The sequence below is a fragment of the Podarcis erhardii genome (genome assembly GCF_964252035.2).
Source record: "Podarcis erhardii genome assembly, chromosome: 1".
Classification (NCBI taxonomy): Eukaryota; Metazoa; Chordata; class Lepidosauria; order Squamata; family Lacertidae; genus Podarcis; species Podarcis erhardii.
The window spans coordinates 13,441,138-13,455,644 of record NC_138497.1 but is presented as its reverse complement, the minus strand read 5'-3'; the positions used below and the strand labels follow the sequence as shown (position 1 = coordinate 13,455,644).

General features: G+C 45.4%; 1 long non-coding RNA gene across 1 annotated transcript in view; it reads right to left on the bottom strand.

The window, feature by feature from the left end:
• The window catches only part of LOC309345686, a 105,244-nt gene extending 90,938 nt beyond the window's left edge, over positions 1-14,306 (bottom strand). Inside the window, exon 1 of the long non-coding RNA XR_014158346.1 lies at positions 14,149-14,306. This is a non-coding gene — a long non-coding RNA (uncharacterized lncRNA). The remainder of the gene's footprint in view (positions 1-14,148) is intronic.
• Between the last annotated feature and the right edge of the window lie 201 nt (positions 14,307-14,507).

Sequence of the window (14,507 nt, the reverse complement as noted above, 5' to 3'; positions counted from 1 at the left end):
TTCCCTTGAGCTGGACAACTGTTGATGTGGCCTAGAATAGCATTAGCTTTTTTGCACATTGTTGACTCATGCTAAGCTTGTGGTCTGCCAAGACCCCCTAGAACCCTTTTACACGTGGATTTTACTGTGAATTGTATAGCTTCACATCAACAGGCGAACAGAATAGAATTCCTCCCCACAGTGGTAGACTACAGGCCAAAATTTGGTGCCACCCCCAGTCCTTGGGCAAGGAGGTACCCAGCTTTTGCAAGGAGGCATGAGGCTCTTGCAGAGTCCTAACACATTCCCACCTCCTTCCCAAAGCCAGAAACACACTTGACTAGGCTTTGGGAAGAAGGCAGAGGACTCTAGGACTCTGTCAGGGCCTCTTGTCTCCTTCCCAAAGCCCAGCCCTGTTCGTTGCTTAAAGGTAAAGGTAAAGGGACCCCTGACCATTAGTTCCAGTCGTGGCTGACTCTGGGGTTGCGGCGCTCATCTCGCTTTATTGGCCGAGGGAGCCGGCGTACAGCTTCTGGGTCATGTGGCCAGCATGACTAAGCAGCTTCTGGCGAACCAGAGCAGCGCACGGAAACACCGTTTACCTTTCCGCTGGAGCGGTACCTATTTATCTACTTGCACTTTGACGTGCTTTCGAACTGCTAGGTTGGCAGGATTCATTGCTTGCGCAGCTCTAAATCTTCCCTCTGCCCCATTCCTAGTTGCAACTCCCTCATAGTTCTAAATAGCTTTGAGCAGTTTGATGATGGTTTATTTAGAGATTGCAATAAAACACCTATTTTAAAACAATTTTCATAAGATTCCTATTTAAACAGATGCTTAAATACAATTTTTCAAGTAGTATTTTCTTTAATGCAGATTAATGCAAAAATGGGGTAGAACAGATGAACGAACATGTGCATTTGTCATGGACCAGAAATCAAGTGATCCTTCCATCCCTATTAGAGGCAGCCTTGATGATAAAGACTTATTTGAAAAGTCATGGCTATTTTATTCTGGAAATAAGCTAACCACAGGTGTGAGAATTCATTCTGCACCTTCCTGTTTCAGGCGCAGTTCATTGTTGCACATGCCAAAGGTGCTAGATTGCCCCTGCCTGTGCATGACAAGTGACAGATCATGAAGTCATGAATTCTCACAACACGTTGCTTCAAGTATGTGTGCCAGCAATAGCAAATTGTTCGCACTGGATTCTGGGCTCCTCGTTGCGGCTTGGAAGACAGCGGAAAGGTGGGAGGGTGGAAGAATGCAGGTGTTTCCACCTTGTCGGTGACATAAAGGAGATCATTAAAGAAGGTGACAAGCTTCTACTCTGAGCTGTGTAATCTCATTATCTACTGCAGTGGAGGGCGGTGTGCCTGTGAAACAAGATTTCATGGCTGTAGATTGTACAATAAATATTAATGCATCAGTAAATAGATCTGTGGATTTCAGATGAATCAGGCATCTGCAAGTTCTGACCTAACAAGACAAACACAGGTTGCCAAGCATGTATGGTGACCCACCAGAGACTTGATTGATGCTTTGAGGCTCTTGTCACCCAGAAGGTCTGTAAAAAAACACATAATTACTGGAGGCTGAGAGGGGGGAGCAATGACCCGACCATTTGGCTGCCTGACCATATTCACTGGCTCCCAGTATGTTTCTCAGCACAATTTAAAGTGTTGGTGCTGACCTTTAAATCCCTAAACAGCCTTGGCCTGATATACCTGAAGGAGCGTCTCCAACCCCATCGCTTAGCCCAGACACCGAGATCCTCCTCCGAGGGTCTTCTGCTGGTTGCCTCACTGTGAGAAGTGAAGTTACAGGGAACCAAGCAGGGGGCCTTCTCGGTAGTGGCACCCGCCCTGTGGAACGCCCTCCCAGCAGATGTCAAGGAGATAATAACTACACAACTTTTAGAGGACAACTGAAGGCAGCCTTATATCAGGAGGTTTTTAATGCTTGATGTTTTTATTATGTTTTTAGATATGCTGTGAGCCACTCAGAGTGGCTAGAGAAACTCAGCCAGATGGGCGGAGTATAACAACAACAACAACAACAACAACAACAACAACAACAACATCAACAACAACAACCAAGTTAATATTGGGATATTATTCCATTCTCCTTCATGCCTCTGAATAGTAATGGTGGAAGACACAGGCTCCAAGTTGTGCCCAACATCTCCTCTCTTGTGGTTTCCAGCATCCAGCCAGTGTGGTGTAGTGGTTAAGAGTGGTAGACTTGTAATCTGGGGAACTGGGTTCGCTTCCCCGCTCCTCCACATGCAGCTGCTGGGTGACCTTGGGCTAGTCACACTTCTCTGAAGTCTCTCAGCCACACTCACCTCACAGAGTGTTTGTTGTGGGGGAGGAAGGGAAAGGAGAATGTTAGCCGCTTTGAGACTCCTTAGGGTAGTGATAAAGTGGGATATCAAATCCAAACTCTTCTTCTTCTTAATGTCCATGAAGGCAGAGCACAGCCACCCGTTTGCCAAGCTATTTGAAGGAATGGAATGTGAACACTTGGGAAATATGTTCACAGCAATGTTCAGGCAGGGCCTTTTCAGCACCGGCACTGCTGAGTTCAGGGAGGAGGAGGAGCCATCGCTTGGAGCCGGTGCTAGCGCTTGCAGTGGTGCCACGCTCTCTCATGAGTCAGCTGGCCCCGTGAGAGTGTAGCACCGGAAGACATGTGTCCCGATTTTTGCCAGGGAGATGTTGGAGGGTATGGAATTAGTAGAGCCATTGGGCTCATCAGCCAGATCTTCTTAAGTTCTTATGTAAGCCAGGTGAGTGTTGGAGGGAGGAGTGGGAGTTACAGTCGAAGTTTTGTTATTCTTTTGTTATGCATCACTATTTTTTGGAACATAGGCTGATGAGTATACAAAGTGGAATAATGCACCGAGTCACAGATCCCGTTCTGTTCCAGAAATCTTCTGCAAAACACAAAACACCTTGCCTGACATTTGGGCCCAGCAAGCTTTGCTTAAATCCAGGCTGGACCACGGCCACTGTGTCCCTTGGCACCTTTATGCTTACATTGGATTTGATAGGAAAGTCCATTCCAAAAGCTAGACTTAGGCACTATTGACACAGGGAAGTGCCAGCTAATGGGCTGACAGCAGGATTGCTGGTTTATCTAAGGACCTGCGCTGTGGAGTACTTTGTGTAACAGTTAATCCAGCCCTGCTGTTTGATGACTCATCTCAGCACTTATCCCAGGAAGGGCTTGTGCAGTTCATATCATTGACTGTGCACCAAAGCTTTCCATGGACTGATGTTTCCAAATAAAAGGAAGCAAGTTCCCCAACCCTCACATTCTTAGAACCTGCTGCCCCAAAACCAAGCTCGATTTGTCTGTTCCAGGAGTTGTAAAATTAGTATGTGCACGACTCTTCCCATCATGTGCTCAGCGCCATTCGAAAGAGCCATGCTGTTCGTGTGGCATTGGACTCATTTCAGCGTTGAGTACTTGCTTTTTTGCTCTGCTGCCAGGAATTTCAATTGGGTATCACAGCTCTTATTGATCCAGAGGAAGATGTTTGTTTGTACGGAAAGTTGAATGCATTATGTTCCACCTTGTAACACTACAAAGCAATATCGCAGGAAAAGAAAACGGTCGCTGCAGAAACTAATAAGATGGTTGCAGAAGTATCATTTCATGGTTTTCACGGTGTGGGGGATGGAATGCCCCGAACGAAAGGTTTTACAGCCTGTTCACATTTAGGGTGGTCTCTACAGGGTTAAAGAAACAACTTTAATCAATAGGCTCAGATACACAATGTCCCGATCATACCATTTCCTGTCTCCACTAATGTAAATAGGAATAAAGACAGGCTTCAGCTTTGAAAATGCCGGGTATGGTGGGATAAGTAAAGAACAACCCACAACTTAACACCCATTGGCAGAAGAAGATATTTTGTGGTGGATAGGTTGTTGTCTGCCTTTGCCCACTCCATGTGTTTCTATTTCTCTATTAATTTCAGTAGAGATGTCCAGTGCACCATTTTGGAATTCTATACATTAAAATTAAGGAGCAAGGTGATAATGAGCACTCACACTTTACATTGTGGGTGCCCTTTGCGGGATCACACGTGGTGCTACAGTTCCCAGGGAGCTTACTGGCAAACAGTGGCTGGCTTGCCTACCAGCCTCAGTAATTACCGTATTTTTGCTCAATAAGATGCACTTTTTCCCTTTACACCACAATGCCTTCCATTTGTCAAACTCTATGTTGTACCCTAGGTCTACCGCCCACTTCACCATCACTTCCTTTACTTCCTCGTCCTTGGTGTCCCACTCAAGCAACTGGTTGTACATTTTTGATAATAATTTTGTTTTACTTTCTATTATTTCAGTCTGAAATCTAGATTTCTTGTCATTTATTCCGATCTTATTATCTTCCCTCCACATTGAATTAATTTGATGGTATTGAATCCAGCCAGTCAGCTTGCTTTTTATTTCTTCATAAGGTCTAATCCTCCACCCGGATTCTGTTTTGGTTAGTAAATCTTCATATGTCCATCTTTCCCCCTCGATGTTTAATTTTTTAATTGTTAAAATGTCTATTGGTGATAACCACCAGGGCGTTTTCTGCTCCAACAATTTTTTATTCCTTTCCCACACTTCCAGCAGTGACCCTCTGAGAATGTGATTAGAAAAACCTTTATGAACCCTTCCTTTATCTCGCCATAAATAGGCATGCCAACCGAATCTTAGATTAAACCCCTCTAGATCTAACAAATTTTTGTTTTTGATGACAATCCAGTCTTTTACCCAACAAAGACATGCTGCTTCGTAATATAACCTCAAATTTGGAACCGCAAGACCACCCCTATCTCTTTGGTCTGTCAACAATTTGAATCTAATTCTTGGTCTCTTTCCCTGCCAAATGAATTTAGAAAGTAATCTCTGCCATTCTTTGAATATTGAGGTTCCTCTAATTATCGGTATATTCTGGAATAGGAAGAGTAATTTAGGTAGTAAGCTCATTTTAATCGCCGCCATTCTCCCCAACCACGAGAGATTTATTCTATTCCATGTATCCAAGTCCTTCATTATTTCTTTCCATGTTTTCTTGTAGTTATTTTCAATCAGATTTATATTTTTCATAGTTAACCAGATTCCAAGGTATTTGACTTTTTTAGTTATTTTAATTCCAGTTTGACTTTCAAGATCGTTTTTGGTTTCTTCTTCCATATTTTTGGTCATTATTTTGGTTTTTGCTCTGTTTAATTTAAATCCGGATAATTTTCCAAATTCCTCTAATAGCTTTAACACTTTGCCGACGCTCTCTTTTGGTTCTTCCAATGACAGCATAAGATCGTCTGCATATGTTTTCAGTTTATATTCTTTCGCTCCTATTTTTATGCCACGGATCTCTGGGGTTTTTCTTATCTTGTTTGTGATTATCTCTAAAACTGTGATAAACAACAGCGGTGACAAAGGGCACCCCTGTCGAGTGCCTTTTGCTATTTCAAACTGTTCTGTCAGGGTATTGTTAATAATTAATCTAGCTCTTTGTTGTGTGTAGATTGCTCTAACTCCTTCCAGGAATGTGCCATCTATCCCTGATCTTTCCAGGCACTTTATCAGAAAACCCCAAGAGACATTGTCGAAAGCCTTCTCGGCATCGACGAACATTAAAGCAGCGGGAATTTCATTATGACATTCTAAATATTCAATAATGTCTATTGTATGTCTAATGTTATCTTTTATTTGTCTGTTGGGAAGGAAACCGGCCTGGTCAATATGAATGAGATTAGTTAAACACTTTTTAAGTCTGTGTGCCATTATATCTGCGAAGATCTTGTAGTCGTTATTCAATAATGAAATCGGTCTGTAATTCTTGATGTTAAGTTTGTCTGAATCTGGTTTCGGAATCAATGTGATATAGGCTTCTTTCCAGGATGCTGGCATTTTTCCTCCTCTTAGTATCTCGTTGATTACATCACATAGTACTGGTGTTATGTATTCCTCTAGGACCTTGTAATACTTGGCAGATAACCCATCTGGGCCTGGGGCTTTCCCCAGTTTCATCCTTTTGATTGCCTCTCGGATCTCCTCTATTTTTATGGGTTTATTTAAGGCGGTTCTTTCCTCTTCTGATATATTTTTAGGACTATTTTCTTCTAGGTATTTTGCGATGCCCGTTAAATCTTCTTCTTCTCTTTTGTATAGGTTCTCATAGAATTTAAGGAAGTTCTTTTTTATTTCATTGGGGTCTTCCAGGATTTGTTCTTCAACTTTTATTTTATTGATGTTACTAAAGGAAATGCACGACACTAAAGGAAAACATGTATAAGATGATGTACAGGTGGTACATAACGCCAGTAAAACTACATAAAATGTATAGAACGGGCGATAAACTGTGTTGGAAATGTAAGAGCAAGGAGGGCGATTTCATTCATACGTGGTGGACGTGCGAGATTCTCAAAAAAATTTGGGAATCCATCTATAATGAATTAAAAAAAATTCTTAAATATACGTTTGTTAAAAAACCCGAAGCCTTCTTGCTGGGGATAATTGGTAAGGATATTAAAGAAGATAGAACCTTTTTTCAATATGCAACGGTGGCCGCCAGAACCCTCATAGCACAGTACTGGAAAACACCAAAAATCCCAACACTAAAGGAGTGGCAACTTAAACTATCCGATTATTTGGAGTTGGCTAAATTGACACAGAAAATAAGAAATCAAAGAAGTGCAAAATTTAACAATGAATGGAATAAATTTAGGATATATATGGAAATAGAGACAAGGGGGAAATCAAAAATGTTGATCAGAAACACATATGTACTTACAGAAATCACAGTAGGCATGAGATAACGCTTACTACGTAAAAAGTTTTATTAAGGAATAGACACAGCAGATAGATAAACAAGGCAATATTTTCCGAAATCGAGATAAAGGGAAGTCGATCAATGTTATTTAAAGTTGTATGTATTTTGTGTTTTTCTCTTTTTTTCTCTTTTTTCTTTTTTTTCCCTCTCTTTTTCTGTTTTTTCTTTTTCATTTTGTCTTTTGTACGTTTGTGAAATATATTTATGTCAAAATTTAATAAATTTTTTTTTTAAAAAAAAAAAAAAGATGCACTTTTTCCCTCCTAAAAAGTAAGGGGAAATGTATGTGTGTCTTATGGAGCGAATGCAGACTGTGCAGCTATCCCAGAAGCCAGAACAGCAAGAGGGATCGCTGCTTTCACTGCGCAGTGATCCCTCTTGCTGTTCTGACCGCTTCGATGGAGAGGTGCTGTGCAGCTTTCCCCCTCTCACAGCGCCACTTCAGCAAAGCGGGAGGAGAAACAGAGCCCCTTCCATTTCTCCTCCCGCTTTGCTGGAGAGGCGCTGCACAGAGAGGGAGAGAATATTTTTTTTCTTGTTCTCCTCCTCTAAAACTAGGTACGTCTTATGGTCGGGTGCATCTTATAGAGCAAAAAATACAGGAAGTTTCTTCAAAACAAAACAAATTCCTTCCAGTAGCACCTTAAAGACCAACTAAGTCAGTTCTTGGTATGAGCTTTCGTGTGCATGCACACTTCTTCAGATACACTTCTTCAGAAGAAGTGTGCATGCACACGAAAGCTCATACCAAGAACTGACTTAGTTGGTCTTTAAGGTGCTACTGGAAGGAATTTGTTTTGTTTTGACTATGGCAGACCAACACGGCTACCTATCTGTAACTAGTAAGTTTCTTGTTAGGATTCAGAACTTACAGGGTTAAGATGTTCTGAGTGATGCCTCACATTCTGACGTCAGGTTTGGAAGGTGGGAGGAGATTTTCTCACTGTTCTGTGTGTCTTCGAGAGAGACAGCAGCCATTAGCCATGAGTGCTAGAAGCCCGGGAGAGTCTATCTGAGAAATGCTGAGTTGTAAATATTCTGCTGCAATAAAGGACTGATAAATAAACACACAAACGCTTCGTGTGTTTGAGGCAACAGTTTTTCCGCTGTGTTTTACTCTGCAAGGCGAAACCGAAGAGACGCAGATCGGCGCAGCTTGGCTGAGGAGCGTGCCGGACCGCTATAAACTGCAGCTAATTGGGGTCGTAAACCAATTAAGCTTAATTATTCTAATAGGGAGGTGGGGCCAGCCCCATTTATAAGTAGGGGGTGGAGCCGACAATAACCAGGCAGTCAGCTCTGGAGATTCACCCTCCCTACCCTCCCTTTGTTTAATGTTTCTTGTTTGCAGGTTAACTTTTTCTTCCTGTTTAGCAGGCACTGCTACAGACTTTGACTGTTTGCTGTTGAAGGACCGGGAAGAAATTGGCAGGTTTTGTCTTCCCTGTAGCAATTCGTCACAACGTTGGTGGTTATTGCCTTGGGTGGAATCCTTCAGTCTTTTCTTCCCTATATGGGGGGGGGGGATGAAGTGGTGACTCACCCCCCTGTGGCGGCAATTCCAGGGTCCCCTGGGGTTATACAATGGGTGTCACTGGCCATACACTGAAAGGTCATCCGTGAACTACCCTGCGTGCAGGGATATGGGCTTGGCTGCCTGCTACACTTACGTCTTGCAGAGCACCCCCATACCCCATTTACCCTAATGAGCCCCAGTTCCCCCCAGCTAGGGGGCTGGGAGGGATAGACGCCCAAGGCCTAAGCTAAGGTCTTGCTACATTCAGAAGTTTAATAAAGTTGTGGCCTAATTTTAATTCCATTTAACGTTGTCAGAGTCTTTATTCCTTCCCTGGGGGCTGGGGCTGTTGCCGCCTGGTCACGCAAAACAGAGAGCCAGTGTTGTGTCAGATTGTTGCAATAGGAGCTGGGAGACCAGAGTTCAAATTCGGACTCATCCATGAAACTCAAACCAGGGGACCAGGGACCAATCACTGTCTCTCAGCCTAACCTAAATCACAGGCTGGTTGTGAGGGTGAAAGGGAGAAGCAGGAAACCATGTTCGCTATCTTGAGCTCCTTGGAAGAAAAGTAGAATATAAATGTAAAAACAACAACAACAACACTCAGGCACACTTAGCTAGATAGCTCAGTTTGTTAGAGAGCAGTGCTGATAATGCCATGGTTGCAGGTTCAATCCCCGGGACAGCTGCATATTCCTGCATTGCAGGGGGTGGGACTAGATGACCCTCAGGGTCCCTTCCAACTCTGAGATATTTATGAGATATATTCATTCAATGAAAAATGTATTGAAAGAAAGTTACTGGAATATGACTTACAAAAAATGTATTCCAATAGATTGTGGTGTGTGCATGTAGCAGCCTCTGACATTGTTCTGCCCACTTTTACATCAGAGTCTGCCCCCGCCCCAGTATGTCCCCTGGAAGTTTGCTGGCAATGGGGGAAAGGTGGCCCTCTGGCTAAAAAAAAAGTATTCCCATTCCTTATGGAAAAGGTAGTTGGACCCTCTCAGAAATATCATAGCTGCCAAAACACATGCGGGAACATATGTGCATGGAAAATATCATGCAACAAGATTTTTTTTTCCCTCCCCCCCCCCATAGTCCTGTTCTGTGGACATGGGTGGAACTGTAGTCTAAACCACGGAGCCTCTTGGGTTTGCCAGTTGGAAGGTTGGTGGTTCAAATCCCTGCCATGGGGTGAGCTCCCGTTGTTCTGTCCCAGCTCCGGAGGGAAGGTAAACGGCGTTTCTGTGCACTGCTCTGGTTCGCCAGAAGCGGCTTGGTCATGCCTTTCCGTGCACTCTGGTTTCTGTCATGGTGTTCCATTGTGCCAGAAGTGGTTTAGTCATGCTGGCCACATGACCCAGAAAGCTGTCTGTGGACAAATGCCAGCTCCCTTGGCCTGAGAGCCAGATGAGCGCTGCAACCCCATAGTCACCTTCGACTGGACTTAAGCATCCAGGGGTCCTTTACCTTTACCTTTTATACCTGTTCTATACCCTATACCCTTTTCCCTATACCTAAACCACCAGAGCAGATTTAGGAAGCAAGAGGGTGGGAGAAGGGGAAACTCATCTAGCATGAGCTGACCCTGTTCTGTGCATGCAGCAGCTTAGCTGGATCTATTGTGGTTTTATATCTAAATTGAACATTAGCAGTAATGTTCTCACCGAGGAAAAGCCAGAGTCGGTGGGCAAGTGCAGAAACGCTCTCTCTGCGAGCATCTTATCTGAGATGCACCATTTTGCAAATTGCCGGTGAAACTTGTACAAAAACAATAATCTTGGGAAATGTAATTATCAGTCCCGAGGAACGGCATATGCAGAGCACACACACCAACCCACGTGCAGAGAAAAAAGAACAACCACCGGTTTGTGAAACTCAGTGGTGTAGCAAATATGTCTGGGAGCCGTGTGCCATTGATTCAAAACAAACCGCATTGTAAAACATGTCTGACTTTTCTTCCCTTCTCGTTTTTTAAAGAACAGGATGGGTTGCACCCATACCCTGCAGAGGGGAATGATCTATCAAGTGTCCCTGCCTTCAGAAGTTGGAAGATCACCCCAGGCGACCTCCAGGGAGACCTCTCGTTTGCCTACTGGGGGTTGGGTTTGGGGGTGTGCATGTTAGTAGTACTTCTGGGGTGTAGGAAATTCTGTTGAGGGTGCAATAAAGTTGTTATGGTAGGATGAGAGGATTTTCTTTTAAGAGGTGTCTCAGGAAACCACTTTTCGTGTAAGCAAATCCTGCGTCCAGTCAAGCTTCCCTGCGTTGGCTCTGCTGGGAAGCCGACCTGGCAGGAGAGCAGAGTAGCAGCGGTCCTGCATCCGTGTGAGATAAGGGATAAATCAAGTCCAAAGACAGTTCGGTTCTTATGTCTAGAAGCGTTTATTTACAAGCCATAAATCAGTCTCATTCCATCGGAACTTTCCGGCATCTCCGTGCTCCAAAAGCACACACAGCAGCCTGCAGCTGAGCTGCGTCTCAGACAGAAGCGAAAGCAAGTCTGCTCACACACTGTGACGCACTTCTCTGCATCAAACTCCTCCCAGATACAGGACACCACGGAGTTTTAACCCTGTCAGTTCCAAACTCCACAACCACCACCTGTTTCTGTAGGTTAGTAATCAAAATCATGGTTTTCATAGAATCGTAGAGTTGGAAGGGCCCCAAGAGTCATCTAGTCCAGCCCCCCCCCTGCAATGCAGGCATCTCAGCTAAAGCATCCATGGCAGATGACCACCCGTTGTTGTTGTTGTTTAGTTGTTTAGTCGTGTCCGACTCTTCATGACCCCATGGACCAGAGCACGCCAGGCACTCCTGTCTTCCACTGCCTCCCGCAGTTTGGTCAGACTCATGTTCGTAGCTTCGAGAACACTGTCCAACCATCTCGTCCTCTGTCGTCCCCTTCTCCTTGTGCCCTCCATCTTTCCCAACATCAGGGTCTTTTCCTGGTAGTCTTCTCTTCTCATGAGGTGGCCAAAGTATTGGAGCCTCAGCTTCAGGATCTGACCTTCCAGTGAACACTCAGGGCTAATTTCCTTAAGAATGGATAGGTCTGATCTTCTTGTAGCCCATGGGACTCTCAAGAGTCTCCTCCAGCACCATAATTCAAAAGCATCAATTCTTCGGCAATCGGCTTTCTTTATGGTCCAGCTCTCACTTCCATACATCACTACTGGGAAAACCATGGCTTTAACTGTACGGACCTTTGTTGGCAAGATGACCACCCAACCTCTGCTTAAACACCTCCAAGGAAGGTCCACAACCTCCCGAGGGAGACTGTTCTACTGCTGAACAGCTCTGACTCTCACTCAGAAAGTTTTTGCAAATGTTTAGTTGGAATCTCCTTTCTTGCAACTAGAAGCCATTGGTTTGGGTCCTACCCTCCAGAGGAAGCTTGCTCCATCCTTGATGTGACAGCCCTTAAGATATTTGAAGATGGCTTTCATATCTCCTCTCAGTCTCCTGTTCTCCATGCCGAACATACCTAGGTCCTTCAGCCGTTCCTCATCAGGCTTGGTTTCCAGACCCTTGATCATCTTAGTTGCCCTCCTCCACACACGTTTCCGCTTTTCAACATCCTTCTTAAATTGTGGCGCCCAGAACTGCACACAGAATTCCAAGTGTGGTCTGACCAAGGCAGAATAGCAGTGGCGTAGCGTGGGGGGTGCAGGGGGGCCAGCCGCACCAGGCGCAACATCTGGGGGGGCGCGCTCGCCGCCTCCGGAGTCGCCGAAGAGCCTCGGGCGCAGGCTGTAGCAGAGCCCCATGTCTCGCAGAACCGATGAGCTGTGTGCGCGTCCGGGCTGAAGGCGTCCGGCAGGCAGCGGCTCTCAGTGCTCGCCGTGGTCCCCGCGCGTCAGGGCCGCGGAGGGCACGCCAGGCAGCCCCTCCTCACAGCCCCACCGCTGCCGCTGCTGCTGCAGCTGCTGGGCCATGTTGCATTTTCCTCGCCTCTCTGCCCTCCTCCTCCGGGCAAGCGGCGTCGTTTGGGCGGCAGCGCCAGCAGCAACTCGCTTCAGATCACCTGACACGGACCCACCCCCGCCGCCGTGGCTACCTTACCGTAAATACCCCAGCCCAGGCAGCAGCAAGAAGAAGCTGGCAGCGGTGGCAGGTTAGGGGTTAGGGGCGCAAATTACTTGCCTTGCCCTGGGTGCTGACAACCCCCGCTACACCGCTGCAGAATAGAGTAGTACTATTACTTCCCTTGATCTGAACACTATACTTCTGTTGAAGTACAGTGGTACCTCGGTTTCAGAACATTCCGGTTTAAGAATGATTTGGTTAACAAACTCCGCAAAACCAGAAACCGTGTCTTGGTTTGAGAACTTTACCTTGGTCTAAGAACAGGATTTGAACGGTGGAAGTGCAACGGCAGCGGGAGGCCTCATTAGGGAAAGCGCGCCTCGTTTTAAGAACAGTTTTGGTTTAAGAACAGACTTCTGGAACAGATTAAGTTCGTAAACCGAGGTACCACTGTATAGGGGTTTTATTATTTGAATCCCACCCTCTGCCTGGGTTGCCCCAGCTGAAAGATAAATTATTAAATTGCTACTAGCCATAATGGCAGTGCTCTGCCTTCTTGGCCAGAGGCAGCAATGCTTCTGAATGCCAGTTTCTGGAAAGCCCAGGATGGGCAAATGTTCTTGTATTTGGGTCCTGCTTGTTGGCTTCCCTGGGCATCTGGTTGGCCGCTGTGAGAACAGGATGTTCATTGGCCTGTTCCAGCAGGGATCTTCTTGTGTTCTTAGAGAGAATTCACATACATTTGATTCCATACATTCTCGTGAAACTGCCTTTAAAAGAGGGGAGACAAATTCACGGAGGAAAAGGCTATCAGTGGCTACAGTGGTGCCCTCTGGATTTTGCAGGACTGCGACTCCCAGCTGTCATAGTCAGCACAGCCAATGGTAAGAGATTATTATTTATTATTTATTGAATTTATATACCGCCCTATACCCGCAGGTCTCAGGGCAGTTCACAGAATAAAATCAGAATATAAAACCACAAAATACATAATCAAAACAACAACAACAACCCAATAACGCCCCCCTCCTAAAGTTTTTAATCCCAAGAATCTGAAGATTACCAGGTTGGGGAAGGAGGGAGAGCCTGCATGAATACTTTGGTGTCGGGAGCTGTTGAGAGTCAACCAGATAGACTTGGGGTCTGTGTGTGGCTGTTCAGCATGGTGGACCACTGAACCATCGGCTGCAGCATCTACTTAGACCCAGGAGTGAAGAGGTCTCCCAGTGCGCACGTCACAGGACTGGACGTGATGCTTGGATGGCCAGCTGCCTTAAAGCTCTGTGTTTAGTCCCGTGATAATCGTGCCAGGAGATTCCTTGCCCCCCAGACCTAGACTGATGCAGTTTCATGGTTCATCACCCAGGGCGGATACAGATTCCTGCACTGTCAGTTCAAGTCCTGCCAGCTCCAGACTTTTGGTCATTTATGGAGACCATCCTCTGAGTTTTGGCAGAGGGCAACTGGGGAGAAAGTCTTTGGAAAACTCTCCCCTAAGAGGGCTGTCATGACAGATCACATGCAATACTTGGTGAGTGTGTTTTTTGGTGCTAGGCAACAAGCTTTTTTTATTATTCTCATGCTACTGGGTCTTCTTTTGTTTTAATGCGCTGTTTTCTCTTTTGTGTATGTGTTCCTAATATATATATATTCTATCGTTTTGTTGAATGTATGTGAGCCAGCCTGGAAGTACAACACGTGAAAGGGCTGGGGATAATTGCATGGAAGAAAAATAGTATAAAATAGCATTTTAGCTATTTGATCCTCTCGCTCACCTGCTGGAGTCCACTGGCCTCTTAGCTGCCTCGGCTCGAAAGCCAGCAACCACGCGAAGCAGAGCGGGAAGCCTTGGATGGAAGATGGACAACCCGCTGTGTTATATTTCCCAGAACAGATCAAGCCATTCAGGGGTAACCAAGTGAATCGACTCCTCTCCCTCCTCTCCTCTCCTTCCTTCCCTCCATCTCACTCCCCACCCCCAGCCCTCTCTCACACACACACCACATGACAAAATTTCCAAGCTGCTAACCCTTTGCCTTCACAGAAGGAGTGATTATCTCAGAGGAGTGACAGGTTACATACAGGAAAGGCAAACAATTAGCTCAGCACACAGAATTAGAAGCCAGACACCTTC